Here is a 15786-nt window from a genome sequence, read left to right as displayed (position 1 = left end):
TAGGCTGGCAATTCTCTATAGTTTGATATTTGTAGTTAACATACAGGTTAAGCTGCTTTAACAGACGCCTACAAATGAAGGAGCTTAATAAAATAGATGTTTGATTCTTTTTTATGTAACATCTCTGCTCCATGAGGTCCCCCAAGGACGGATGGGATGTTGGCCTTTGCCCTCGTCAAAATGTGGCTTCTGGCTCCAGGAGGTGGTTCTTCCAGTTGTCCCCGTCTCCAGTCCATCTCCAGCCCAGTCCATAGGAAAAGGGAAAAAAAAAGAGAGGAACTGGAGGTCCTGGAGGTAGCATGGCAGTGCGCAGATTCCTGCGTGGTGGGAATTTGGTAATAATGCCACAGCTAAATGCAAGTGAGGCCAGGGAATGTAGTCTAGCTGGGTGGCCTTGTGCTGCTCAGACTTCTGTAAGGACTCTGTGTGATTTACTAATAAAAGGAAGAGCAGAGAATGGTTCGAGGGTCCAATTGATGGTGTTTGTTATAATATTCATAAAGAATTCAGGATTTAAGAATACACACATGTGCATGCGCACACAAACGCACACAAATAAATTGGGGGCTTATTTCCACCAGTTTTAAGTAAAAGGGACTATGTTGCTAACCCGTAGAGATAATTTAACTTTTAAAGGAAAGTAGAGAACAAGTTGACATAAGAGCTTGAGGTAGAGTCAAATAAGACACAAAAATGGAAAGAAACAAAAATGAATTTTTCTCTCCTCTCTTCTTCCTGTTTTCCACATTCACTCCTCATCTTCAGCTCAATACAGAAACAAAACTAGGTCAGTAAAAATGTTTCCATGGTATCCGAATTTTCTCCTTTATAATAAAACTCAAATACTGGCCACTTTTGACGATCAAGCTATCACCTACTTTAAGCAAAATGGTGTCAGATTTAAATTTACTGACGTGTTGGTAGAGGGACCATATGATAATTAATCCTTTCCTTTCTCTCTCTATATGTATATGTGCGTGTGTGTGTGTGTGTGTGTGTGTGTGTGTGTGTGTTTGCTTGTGTGTCTGTCCTGTAACTGATTTTGTTGGATCAACTAAGTATCTTTGCATACAATCTATGTATGTTTACAAATAATCCATTTCTCCCAAGCTATGTGTTTCTGAAATACAATGAAGTATTTCTCTGGCTCCTCACTTACATGCCTTTTTTTGTTTGTTTGTTTGTTTGTTTGTTTGTTTGTTTGTTTTATCACCAGTCTACCTTACATTTCTTTCCAGTGCTTCTGGGAGTTTTTAAAGCATTGACAATGCATCTAAGCCTTTCTTTAATGGAAATTTTTGAAGTGTGCCCTCTCCTAAAAGATTGTTCCTGTCCTCTTCTAACTAGTCTGCATACAGCACCAATTATTTTCTTCCCTGTAAAAGCAAAGGTTTGCAGTGGCAAGTGTATCTTTCATAGACTATCATTAAGGAAAGATGAACCCGGAGGACTCTGGAGGCTCATTTTCTCTCACTTTCTAATAGCCTAGAAAAAAGCTAGCACAGCAGGTATGATATGAGTCAGCTCAACTGATAAACAGGCTGAAACCAGCTACTGAACTCCAGAGACTTTCTTTTTCTAACAAGCCCTTTTTTGGGGTCAGAAAGCTTCTGTTGTAACATACTGGTCCAGATCTATTCCAGTCCTATAAATATGCAGCGTTTGACTGGGTAGTTCCCTCAAGAAGACTTCCTCATGGGGCGCCTGGGTGGCGCAGTCGGTTAAGCGTCCGACTTCAGCCAGGTCACGATCTCGCGGTCCGTGAGTTCGAGCCCCGCGTCAGGCTCTGGGCTGATGGCTCAGAGCCTGGAGCCTGTTTCCGATTCTGTGTCTCCCTCTCTCTCTGCCCCTCCCCCGTTCATGCTCTGTCTCTCTCTGTCCCAAAAATAAATAAAAAATGTTGAAAAAAAAAAAATTAAAAAAAAAAAAAAAAAAAAGAAGACTTCCTCATGATGTTCATCCAATTATACCTGGCTTAAGCACAGCTCTAGATGGGACCGTGATGGCTGAAAGGATCACATGTGCTCTGCTATTTGACTGTAAGTTTCCTTCCAGTAAGATTCTCTTCTATTTACACAAATTGGCATCAGTGGGATGTGTTTCTAAGGCTCCTTTGTGTGATAAACATCAACATGGCCATTCTTCACCAATGCCCATTAAATACACTACCAATTTTCCTAGAATCTCTGGTCCAGGGCTCTTTATCTAGTGCAGCGGATCCTAAAAGCACCACCATTGTGCTGCTGTACTTTGAACACAAAGAATGGCATTTATGTCCCTGGAGATGACTGCTACCAATGTCTCTCCTTTCATATTGACTGAAGTTATGGAGGGGAAGCACATTTAGATTTTATTCATTGTCTTTTAAAAGCCTTTTACCCAAGAACACAGAGTGGGTTCCAGAGGAGGCTGAGCCAGAGGATAATTGAGTAGACTCTTTCTTGGTGAAAACCCAGATTTTGCTTTGGCCCCCCATTCAAGGGTTCACTAGGAGTTGTCTATTCTACCTCCTATGCATCCTTCCCATTTTCCTTCATTTCCTATCTCTAATTGCCAAAGTTCTAGTTTAGGATATCACCATCTTACTAGTTTCTTTTTCTTTTCTTTTCTCTCGCTCTCTCTCTTTTTTTTTTTTTTAAGAGAAAGAGCATTAGAGGTGGCGTGGGGGAAGGTCAGAGAGGGGGGGGGAGGGAGAGGGAGAGGGAGAGGGAGAGGGAGAGGGAGAGAGGGAGGGAGGGAGGGAGGGAGAGAGAGAGAGAGAGAGAGAGAGAGAGAGAGAGAGAGAGAGAGAATATCTTAAGTAGACTCCATGCTCAGCACAGAGCCCAACTGGGAGCTTAATCTCATGAACTGTGAGATCATGACCTGAGCCAAAATCAAGAGTCTGATGCTTAAATGACTAAGCCACCTAGGCACCCTGACCATATTTCTAGTTTCTTACATAAACATATTTGACTAAATAATGAAGGAAGTATAGTTTTTAATACTGTGTTATTTGGGGTTTTTTTTTGGGGGGGGTAGCCATCAAGGGCTGAGAAGCATCTTGGGAACAAAGCAGGGCAAAGCCAGGGGGAAGGGGCTGATCAAGACGCCAACAGGAATATTGAGCCAATTGGAGGTAGAATTAGGAACCCTAGGGAGCCCTTTCATGAAGATGGCACTGAAGACAAATAAGGAAGCCCCTACCCCTCCCAAAGCCAAAGCCAAAGCAAAGGCTTCGAAGGCCAAGAAAGGGGTGCTGAAAGGCATTCAGTTATAAAAAATGAAGATCCACAGGTCACCTACATTCTGGCAGTCCAGGACACTAGTTCTCCATAGGCAGCACAAATATCCTCAAAGAGCACCCCAGGAGAAACAAGCTTGACCTATGCCATCATCAAGTTCCCCCTGACAACTGAATCAACCAGGAAGAAAATAGATGACAACAACACACTTGTGTTCATTGTGGATGCCAAGGCCAACAAGCCCCAGATCAAACAGGATGTGAAGAAGCTCTACAATACTGACGTGGCCAAGGTCAACTTCCTGATCAGGCATGATAGAGAAAAGAAAGCTTATGTTTACCTGGCTCCCGACTATGATGCTTTGGATGTTGCCAGCAAAATTGGAATCATCTAAACTAAGCCCAGCTGGCTAAATCTAAATATACATTTTTTTCACCAAAAAAAACCCAAAAACAAAAAACAAAACCAAAAAAAAAACCACGAAACAAAAACAAAAAACCCCCACAACAAATAAAAAAAACCTAGAGAGAAGACCAGCCATCAGAGATCAAGTCCAGGAACCGCATTGTTCATTTATGGCTCTATCTTTGGTCCGTAAGATAGTACCTGTCATATGGTAAGTGATCAATCAATATTTCTTGATTGAGTTAATAAATGAATAAATGGTCAAGAAAATAGGGAGGTTGTTTCTATAACGTCCTTTAATAAAACCAAGTTTCAATATTCCAGGCTTGGCTACTGCACCAGTTGTTAAAGTATTGCCTCTGAGCCCCAAGCCCACCCTTCTCCACCCTGCTTTGTGGTACTGAAACTCAAACTTGCAAATACTTCTTTGCCAGCAAGTGCACTATTGGCGTTGCAAATAGAGAGCCCTGGAGGAACAATGAGGAGGCAGGGTGCTTCTTGTCCTGGATATGGTGTGTTTTTGGTTTTGTCTGCTTGTTTTTTCTGTGTCTTTCAGTGTGCAGCTGCAAGTGGCAGTCACCTCCCCAGTGAATCTTCCCACCACTCCAGTCAGTGGCCATCCAGTGAGTTAGGCAGGCACGCCGTGCTTGGCTTTCCTATTGGAAAGCTTCATGGGCGCTTTTTTGTGCCCAGAGGGTGGATTTTTTGCAAAACTCTCCATCACCCCGGTAAGTGGCTTCCATGCAAGTTTTCAGTCCTTGCTGGTACCCTGGCTGACTTTCCAAAGAGGCTAATTAAAGCTCCAGTGGCAGCTTATTGTTGAGTGGAACCCTGGGTGCCTGGCCATGCTGAGGCCGTTCAGCAAAATTCTCTGCCATCTAGTGGGCCACATGGGCACCGTTTCCAATGAGGTCAAATTCTCCACCATGGATAGGGCTCTCTTCTCAGTTATTTCCTTCCTGGGTATTGTGGTAGCTACTCCCTATATCGGTTATTCCTGTAATCTTGAGAGTTCTCCTTGCCTCTGTAGGTAGTTAATATCCTGTTACTAGTTCACAATTATTTGTATTAAATCTCTCTGTTCAGATAACTAGTGTAGCTTTTCTTTCCTGGCAGGATGCCAATGGTTATAGCCATGGAGGGGATTATAGAATCTCCCACCACCATAGGAGGTCACCTATGCCCCATAGTCCTGGCTCTTGTTCCTTGCAGTGCATCTGCCCTGTAGAATCTCTTCCAATCACTCAAGTCACCATCATATCAGCCTCAAGGAGATAGAGATCCATTAATAAAGATTAGTTTCAGATCTGCTGATTGGCGGGGTAAATGCCATTGATATACTGCCTGGCTGATGCTTCAGTGATTGCAGAAGAGAGGCAGTGTGCCACCTATTAATAAATGGTTAGAGCCTCACCCCCCGAAACTGGGATGGAGCTAGAATGGACACACATCATCATCTTTCCAATAAAGTAATTCTTTCCATGCATGAGCTACTTAAACACATAGAAGAGGAGTATGTCATTGTAGAAACAAAGTAACATTGCAATTTAAGGAAACAGAAAACAGTCATACTACTGCAAATCTTGCTGCAGGGATTAAAGATAATTTAGTTGCTAACATCCATTTTGTGCATTTAATTTATAAAGTCCTTACAGGAAACCAAGTTTTAATACTAAAATGATAGAAATGGACCTTGCTATGCTCTTTGACTCCTTTGAAATAATAATTAGGTCATGCTAATGAGCAAGACTCAGGATGCTACCAAAATAATCAATAGTACCATGTACACTAAATTACTTTATTAATAATCAAACCGAATTTGTTTCCCATACAGACAAAATTCAGGAATGTATTTTGTGTTACATTTTCTTGATGGCTTTTAAATTAAGTTTTATAGTCTGTCACAGCTGTCAGCATCCTCACCATTATCATTACCCGCAAACATTTAGTGCACACCCGCTGGGTACACAGCACCGTAGGATTCGTTAAAGAGAAAGAGCTGTTATTCCTTGCCCTTGAGATAGTAGAGGGGTAATTGTTTATTCTGAGTAGTCTAGTTCATTTAGCAGTGAAGGAGCAGGAGGTCTTGGAACTGAACGCCCTAACGTCTTTATACAGTTTTATCACCACTACAGCAATAACATTAAATTTTCTGGATTTGGTCTTCCTTATTTTAGATCATAAAATAGGGGCACCTGGGTGGCTGAGTCGGTAGGGCGTCTGACTTCAGCTCAGGCCATGACCTCCTGGTTTGTGAGTTCAAGCCCCATGTTGGGCTCTGTACTGACACCTCAGAGCCTGGAGCTTGCTTCAGATTCTGTGTCTCCCTCTCTCTCTGACCCTCCTGACTCGCATCTCTCTCTCTCTCTCTCTCTCTCTCTCTCTCTCTCTCTCTCTCTTTCTCTCAAAGATGGATGAACATTAAAAAATAAAAAAAATGCATTGGTGTATTGCACAAGAGTTAAACAAAACAGCAGTTACAGACTAAAAACTAAAACTCTTAATTATAATGATGAACATTTGTTTCATGATTGCTAACTTATGTAATATTTATTAAGTGCCAACTCTATTCTAAGCAATATTCACATGCATTCATACACTTTACAGATGAGGAAACTGAAGGATCTAGAGAGGACATACACTAAGTGGTCAAGATCCAAATTTAGGAGGTCTACACCACAATCTATACAGCAGTCCCCCCGTATCCACAGTTTCAGTTACCCACAGTCAACTGCCATCCAGAAGCAGATGATCCTCCTGCTGACATATGGTCAGATGATCAGTGGTAGCCTAATGCTGTGTCATTCACCAACTAGTATCTCATCACATAGGCGTTGTATCGTCACATCACAATAAGAGTGAGTGCAGCGCGATAAGGTATTTTGAGAGAGAGACAACATTCACATAACTGTTATTAGAGTATATGGGCATAATTGTTCTATTTTATTATTGCTTACTTCTGTTAATGTCTTACTGTGCCTAATATATAAATTAAACTTTATCACAGGTGTGTACCTATAGGAAGAAACATAATATATACAGGGTTTGATACTACTTATAGTTACAGTCACCCACTGGGTGTCTTGAAACGTGTTCCTTGCAGATAAGGAGGGGCTACTGTTCCCTTAACCACACTACTCCATATGGTCCTTTTCAAATAATCCTCCCAGATGTAATCACTACCAACAAGGGGTGTTTATTCTTCTAGGGCCCATTCTATGCATTGAATACATATTGTACATACATGCATATCTTTTAAAAATATAAATGGGATCACAGTAACATTTAAAAATTGTTTCATTAAAAAATATGGTTGTATTACCATATATACATTCAAGATTGTGTGTGTATATTTAGATGGATTTTTAATATTCCATAATTCAGATGTACCATTTGGCATTTTAAATGGTTCCCTATTTCCACTCATATATAAAATACTGCAGTGTACATCCTTCTGAAAAATCTTTGTACATAGGCGGGATTGGGGGGGGGGAAAGATTCCTAGTGGTGAACCTGTTGGATCAAAAGGTATGTATGGCAGTGTTTCAGAGCTTATTTTTCTCCTCCCTGAAATGCTGTATTCTGATCACACACAATATAAATACAACACCATCAATAATATGTGTTATTCAATGGTTTACCTGAGATGCCCTTTCACTCTCTTGCTCATGTATCGGTGTCAGATTACAAATGAGAGAGAATAGTGACATTTTGTAGTGCACATATCAGTGTATTGCAAGATCACGTTCTTAAGGTATTCTTGATACTTATAATGGCTTTTTACGTAAGGCCAGAGTCCCACCTGCCTTTAATTATTTTTCAGTGCACTGAATAATATCTCCACTGATATAAAGTCCCAGTATCTTAGTCCAACTGGGCTGCTATAACAGAAAACCATAGCTTGGTTGGCTTACAAACAACAAAAATTTGTTCTCACAGCTCTGAAGCTGAAAGTCTAAGATAAACATGCCTGCATGATCAGGTGAGGACCCTCTTCCGGGGAGCAGTCTTTTCACTGTAACCTCACATGGCAGAAAGGGACAGGATCTCTGGGGGACGTCTGGGGGCACTACTCCCATTCATGAGGGCTCCACATCATCACCTAATCACCTCCCAAAAGCCCGACCTCCCACCTCCATCACACTGGGTGTTAGGATTAAAGCCAGTGAATTTGGCGGACACACTCAGGCTAGAGCACTCAGTGACTTTGCTGCAAGAATTCTGGAAGTCATCTTCGACTTTCTGTGTCTAAACTTACTACCATCCCTTTGCCGTAAATTGCTTGGTTTTATGACATATACTTGAGGCTTTGGATAGGTAAGGAATTTTTGCAGCTTGATTTCAGGATAAACAAATCATTCTGAATACAAATTAAATGTTTCCTAGCCCAACAAGTGACCATAAATAGTGAAGGTACTGTCTTCATTGGGTTCCTTGTGGATTTTTAGGTTGACTGCTCTTTTTCATTCTCTCATTATCTTCTCCTACTGTATGTGTCCCTCCTCCCCTGACCCCCAGATAGCTTCCAGAAGTAAAAGATTTTAAGAGGTAGAGTTTTGGTATCAAAGCATCAGTACACTAGATATTTATATAGTTAGTTTGTGACCTTCAGCATCTCTTGGGGACATCAAAATCTTGGTACTTTTTTTCTCCTGCAGGTTGTTGGATTATTAATATCTGTCACTTGAAATCTTCCCACATATATATAACTGTTTAGGAATGAATTTTAAATCTCTATTATAGCTAGCACCATACTTCAAGTTCCTAAAATTCAATAATCCCTTTAAGCTAGTTAAGAATGATGAAGAAAAAAAAAATCAGTAGGCTTTTCCTCTCATTAGAAAGAATAGGCAATATCAAGAATAAATCAAATGACAAATGAACAGCGTGGATATTACAGAGCTTCTTTTTTTTGTTTTTTGTTAAATTATTATTTTTGTCATAGTTACACAAAGACATAGGTTAAGGGTCAAATACTTTGCAAGTTTTATAAAAAAAAAACGTTTTATTAAAAATAACAACAGAATCCCCCTACCCCAAAACACCTATCTCTCCTTCACCAATTTAAGTAATTATTTTGGTGTTTAGCTCCACATTCCTAAATAACATGCTTGCTTTGTCATTTCGTGGTGTTTTAGTTTTAGGCTGGGCTCATTAACTTCTGTCTTGGAAAAGAAAGAAGGTTTTAACTGTCTTTGCTTTCCTTGCCCTTACCTCCTAATGGTAGACATTCCTCGGTTTAAGTTTAATTTTAGATAAATATTTTGTGTTTATATGAGCATAACAATGCAAATACAATTTCCTTAAAGCCATTTGGTAAGCCATGATCATTTTTGTCTTTCCTGCACATCTTTTGTTCCCCGGTATTTATGGTTTATTATGTTCTGTTACTAACTCTTTGTTCGGATTTCTAGGGACTTTTCCCTGTTTCAACCCCAATCTCCTCAGCAAATGTCTCACTCTGCTCTAAATGCACTCAGTGTCAGGTATTCTGTCAATTTTATCTTCCTGAAGACATCACTTCAGGAACCTTCTGACATGCTCCAAATGAGACTGGGTGCCCCTGTGTTCAGTGCACCTTTCTTATACCAGACCCCTCTTCATGTCTCCTATTGGCTCTCCTATTCTCCACATTGCATTCTTTTCTCTGTACTTGTTCACGCTCTCATTTTGGTAGGGCACATTTCAGGAGCTTCCTGAGATAGAATTCACAGGAGGTAAATTTTCTGAAATTTGCTTTCCTGAAAATATCTTTATTCTATCCTGAGCATGCTTTGGTGCCTTCTAGCTTCTGAGGTTGATGCCGAGAAGTTTAAAGATATTCTGATTCCCAGTCCATTACTGGCCTCAAAGGATTCATCTTCCTTTTCAAAAGCTTAGCTCTTATCTTTGTCTGAAGTTCTCTGAAATTTTCAAATTATATGTTTCGGTGTGGGTCTGTTTTCATTCATATAGCTCAACTAGTGGGCTCTAACAGTCTGAAAAGTTACATGGACCACATAGCTGGAAATTTGTTTGAATTATTTCATTTCTAATTTATTTCCTTTTCAATCTTGTTCTCTCTTGGGTCTTCCTATTATATAAATGTTTGACTTTCTGAACTGGTTGTCAGATTTTCTTATCTCTGTTCTTACAGTTCACAGTATTATTTGTTAGCATCATTTCTTAAAATATTTCCTATTTTTTTCCAGTATACCCCATATATTCCATATTCCACTATTATAAATATTTTATATTAGTATGGCACATTTGTTATAATAATAAGCCAATATTGGTGCATTATTGTTAACTAAAGTCCATACTTTATTCAGACTTCCTTAGTTTTTACTTAATGCCCTTTTCATGTCCCAGGATCCCATCCAGGTTTTATTTAGTTGTCATGTACCCTTAAGTTGGATTTCCTACATTTTTATATCCCAACCTTTCTATTGAGTTTTTATTTATTTAAAAAATATATAGATACATTTCAAATGCCTCTTTATTTGTCTGAGTATTACTTTTTAAAATAGTATTATCGTTTCATGATTAAAATATCTTTTATTACCTATTGATGGATAGGTAATAAATGAGTTGTGGGGATTATTTTGTCTCCTTATATCTGCAAGACCTTTATTCTCTAATTGATTTTTAAAATCGTAATTTAAAAAAATTTGCTTATTTGCTTCTCAAACTTTCATTTCAGCAGTTTTCCTCATGCCTGATAATCCTCATCTATTTGTTTATATTTACTGATAGGGTACTAAGGAGTTGATTGGAGACCCTGAGTTTATGGTGGGAAACAGCGGGTTTTACTGCAGGCAACTGGCTGGGCCACGTAGTTGGGAAAACCCTGATTTCAATAGCTCTTAAGTTTTTCCCACCGACTGTATCGGGATCCTCAGAGAAGAGTCTTTCCATCTCCTGTCTAGAGAGTGGAGCTTTTGCTGCATTATTGAGTCTTAGAGATGAAAGGGGGTTGGATGGGAAGGGACATTTGTCTCAGCATCCCAGTATGTTGACAGTCACCTCTTACTCCTCTTTTTGGTTCTATCTGTTTGCATGAGTAATTTGGGGGATAATTACATGTTTATCATAGGGCTGGGGTAAGGTCGAAATGAGTCAATAAATGTAAATGCTTACAAAATACCGGGAACACAGTAAGTTCTATGCAAGTATAGCTGTTATTTTTTCTCATGTTTGGCAGTCTAAAGAGCCTATATTTGGAAATAAAATTCAACTATTTATTTGCTTATTTATTTACTTGGCTGGAGATGACGGATGTGAGGACCTATGTATTACTCACATAGACTCCTGACCATTTTCCACTTTCAGAGGATGGTATCACTAATTCCTAAAACTTTAAAGGATTCAAAGATTGTTCTTGGCTCTCCTTATAGCCAGTTTAGAATTCATTCTTTTTAATTTTTTTTAATGTTTATTTCTGAGACAGAGAGACAGAGCATGAGTGGGGGAGGGGCAGAGAGAGGGAGGGAGACACAGAATCGGAAGCAGGCTCCAGGCTCCGAGCTGTCGGCACAGAGCCCGATGCGGGGCTCAAACCCACAAACCGTGAGATCATGACCTGGGCCGAAGTCGGTCGCTCAACCGACTGAGCCACCCAGGCGCCCCTAAAATTCATTTTTGAAGAGTTTGCTAAATCTACTTATTCAACTTCTCTAGGCCTTCCAAAATTTTGTTGCTGTTCCTTTTTCTTCTGTTCTTCACATCTTTGTGAGTATATACCTGCTAAAAGTCCCTTTATTATTGTTTCCATGGGATTAGGAGGAAATAAAAGTAGATACTTGCATTCAATCACTTTTTTTATCCAATAGTTCCTGAATAGTCTCTCTTAATGAAAAAACTGACACCAATCTGAGTGATTTGAGCCCAGCCATTCTTTTTCAGATATTTTCACATTATAGAACCTGAGGATGTATATGTACTATATTTATATGTACCATACTATGTATTATAAGGATATATTATGTGTGTATATGTATGTATATATACAATAATATATGTTATGTGAACATAAATAAATAACATAAATGTTGATATTGTTTGAGGTATGATAAAAAAAATATTTACCTATAGATAGATAAAGACAAATATAGATACAGATAAAATAAGGATATACAGCTGCTACTGCCATAAACATAAACAGCATCCTGCTGGGGTACATTTATGATAATCCTTCTCTTGATTTCTGCTCAGTTTCAAAGAAAGCATGAAAAAATTTTGGTTAAAATTTGCGGAGTTTTGAGGCGGATCAGTAGAAGAAACAAGGAAAACATATTCCATCATCTCTAAATTGTTCCAGCATTTGTTTATACCACATTACAGCTCTGATCACACTGTAGAGCAAATTAGTTTTATCATGTCTGTTTCTAGTTGAATGAGAGCTTCTCCAAGGTTGGGGGACTTTTTCTTCCAATTTTGAGTCTCCTGAATCTTGCACACTACTTACCAGGAGGTTGGAGCACACTGAATCATGCTGATCGAAAAAGACTGAATACTTAACTACAGAAAATCAACTGATGGTTACCAGAGAGGAGATGGGTGGGGATGGGTGAAATGGGATGATGGGGATTAAGGAGGGCACTTGCTGTGATGGGCACTGGGTGTCGTATGGAAGTGCTGAATCACTATATTGTACACCTGAAACTAATGTCACCCTGTATGTTAACTAACAGGATCTTAAATAAAAGCTTAAAAAAAGAAAAAGACTGAATATCTAGCATCCCCAAATATATCGCTTGCAGGACTGGACAGTTGTCATTTTTTTATATTTTATTTTATTTTATTTTATTTTATTTTATTTTATTTTATTCTATTCTGTTTTATTTTATTGTAATGTTTATTTATTTATTTTGAGGCAGAGGGAGAGCCAGCCAGCATGGGGAGAGGCAGAGAGAGAGGACTGAGAGACAGAATCTGAAGCAGGCTCTGTGTTGTCAGCACAGAGCCCAATGTGGGGCTTGATCTCAAGAACCATTAGATCATGACTTGAGCTGAAATCAAGAGTCGGACGCTTAACCGACTGAGCCACCCAGGAACCCCCAGTTGTCATTTTTTAAAAAGCTGCTTGATGGCAATTGATAGTACCAATACATGCTGACGTGCATCAATTTCATTTTAACCAATTCATTCACTTCGGATCATTTAAAAATTGATATGACTTACCACATGGCTGATTTAGATGTGACCATCAAGATTTTTTTTATGGATAATAAAAAAAAGGAATAGATTAAATGATTCTATTTGGAATCTTGATGAAATAAATTTAGGGCAGGAAGTACTGGATGGGGAAAATTCTCCAACTATGACCTTGAATGCCTGGTCATATGGTAACTTTCCTTTCAAAGGAAGGGGTATTATTAGAAGAGAAAAGCTAGAAAAAAACACACACAATAAAGGGGGGGGGAATAAAATGATACAAAGTGAAACATTTTGAAGAAAATCTAAGAGTGATAATGTGCTTTTTGAAAAATGGAGGAACAGAATTCCTTCTGCAAAAAAAGGATAAACTCTCCCTGCCCCAACTCTTTCCTCCTTGTGTGCTCACAGAAGCTTCAATAAAACAGTATCTAAAATCTAGAATGACACTAAGGGTTAACGTTGAGAAAATTCATGAGGAAGGATGTTTCCCCTATGTAGTTAGAACAGATGCTAGTATGTGAGCTGGGAGCATTGCTTACTCAGTGGTTCAGCAAATGTGTTCCAGACATATGGAAGATTCCTGGAGAGGGGAAGTGGTATAGATTCAATATTAACTATTATTTTGTTTTCAAGAAGTTCAGCACTTTCTCATAAGATGAGAAAAGCAGACAACCAGTATGTAAATACAGGAATAAATGTAATAAACCTAAGCCATAATTAAGGAGAAAAACATGGTTTAGGAATTTTCTCATGCAATCTCTTCTGAATAGGAGCTCCTTTTTAAATTTTGGAGCGAGATCATCACTTCATGTGTCTGTTGGCCATCTGTGATGAATGGATAAAGAAGATGTGGTTTCTATATACAATGGAATACTACTTGGCAATGAGAAAAAATGAAATCTGGCCATATGTAGCAACATGGATGGAACTGGAGGGTATTATGCTAAGTGAAATAAGTCAGTCAGAGAAAGACAGATACCATATGTTTTCACTCATATGTGGATCTTGAGAAACTTATCAGAAGATCATGGGAGAAGGGAAGGGGAAAAAATAGTTACAAACAAAGAGGGAGGGAGGCAAACCATAAGAGACTCTTAAATACAGAGAACAAACAGGATTGATGGGGGTTGGGGAGAGGGGAAAGTGGGTGATGGGCACTGAGGATGGAACTTGTTGGGATGAGCACTGGGTGTTGTATGGAAACCAATTTGACAATAAATTATATTAAAAAATTTTGGAGCAAGAATTTAACAATCTATTTTTCTGTTTCTTTTTTTTTCACTTTTAATGGCTTTATAGGGCTATTATATACCAAACAATTCTCCCACTGTAAATACACAGTTTGATAATTCTTGGTAAGGTTATACACTTGTACAACAATAATCACAGCCACATTGCAGAACACTTTCATCACCACTTAGAAGATCCTTTGTACTTGTTTACAATCAATTGCAGCTCCAATTACCAGGCAAAGGTTGTTTTTCTTTGTACAGAGTTTGGATTTGACTCTTCTAGAAATTGTATGCAAATGGAATCATGCAGCATATAGATTTGGGGGTCTGCCTTCTTTTACTTAACATGATTTTTGAAGTTCAGTCTGTGGCCATATGGTCAGTTTCTTCTTCACTGCTATTATTCCACTTTATAATGGTTATACTGCAGTCATTATACCGTATTGTGTTTATCCTTTCACAAACTGAAGGATGTTTGGATATTTTTCCCTAGTTTTTGGCCATGATGAATAATGCAGTGCCGAACATTTGTGCACAGGTCCAAAGACTTGGACATATGTTACCACTGCTCTTTGGTAGATACTGAAGAGTGAAATTTATGGGTTGTAACTATCAAACTTTTGTCAAAATGACTCATTTTATATTCCCATTAAGAACTAGAAATGGGAATTACAAATTCCCATTTCAAATTAGTTTTACCACACGTATATTAGCTTCCTATTACTACCATAGCAAATTACCATAAACTTAGTGGCTTTCCACAACACAGACGTATTATCTTACAGTTCTGGAGGTCAGAAGATGAAATGAGTCTTATGAGGCTAAAATCAAGGTGTCAGCAAAGCTGCCTTCCTTCTGTAGGCTCCAGGTGAAAATGTGTTCCTTGTCAGGCTGCCCATGTTCCTTGGCTCCTGGACTCACATCATTCCAACCTCTCCTTCTGTTATCACTACTCTTTGACTCTAACCCTCCCACCTCCTTCTTATAAGGACATTTGTGATTATATTGGGCCCACCTTGACCCAGGATAATTTTCCCATTTTAAGATCCTTAACTTGTCCGTATCTGTAAAGTCTCTTTTGCCACACAACGTAACATATCTGCAGGTTTGGGGGATTAGGCAAGAACATCCCTAGGGGTGCGGAGGTCATTACTCTGCCTATCACAACATCCTAACACTTGGTATTGTCAATCTTTTTGAATGGCTGCCAGACCCATTCTGACTTCATTGTCATTTTGTCATTTAGTGACTAATGAGATTGAACATATTTTCATTTGCTTATTAACCTCATGTATATTTTTTGATAAAATGTCTATTTAAATACCTTGTTGATTTTCATTGGTTTTTTTTGTTATTAAAAAAATGTTTATTTATTTATTTCGAGAGAGAGAGAGCACATACACAGGGGAGAGACAGAGAGCCAAGGAGAAAGAGAATCCCAAGCAGGCTTCTTACTGTCATCACAGAGCCTGACGTGGGGCTCGATCCTAGGAACTATGAGATCATGACCTGAGCTGAAATCAAGAGTCTGACTGAGCCACCCAGACACACACCCCCTTTTTTGTTATTATTAATTGATGTGCTCCTTATATATTTCAGATACAAGTCTTTATCAAATATGCGATTTGCAAACAATTTCTCCCAGACTCTGACTTGTCTTTCTCTTTTAAAAAATTTTTTTAGTATTTTTGAGAGAGAGAAAGAGAGAGAGAATGAGTGGGGGAGGGGTAGAGAGAGAAGGAGAAAGAGGATCTGAAGCCGGCTCTGTGCTGACAGCCTAATGGGGG

General features: G+C 39.0%; 1 long non-coding RNA gene and 1 pseudogene across 2 annotated transcripts in view; one reads left to right on the top strand and one right to left on the bottom strand.

Annotated features, from left to right (window-relative positions):
* LOC131509071 (uncharacterized) overlaps positions 1–15786 on the bottom strand; it is a 265862-nt gene that overhangs the window by 78058 nt on the left and 172018 nt on the right. The gene's annotated exons all lie outside the window — the stretch shown is intronic.
* On the top strand, positions 3155–3618 carry LOC131509069 (large ribosomal subunit protein uL23-like; annotated as a pseudogene).

The sequence above is a fragment of the Neofelis nebulosa genome, chromosome 4 (genome assembly GCF_028018385.1).
Source record: "Neofelis nebulosa isolate mNeoNeb1 chromosome 4, mNeoNeb1.pri, whole genome shotgun sequence".
Taxonomy (NCBI): Eukaryota; Metazoa; Chordata; class Mammalia; order Carnivora; family Felidae; genus Neofelis; species Neofelis nebulosa.
Note: the sequence above shows the minus strand (reverse complement) of the source record. Positions and strands in the feature narration are given on the sequence as shown.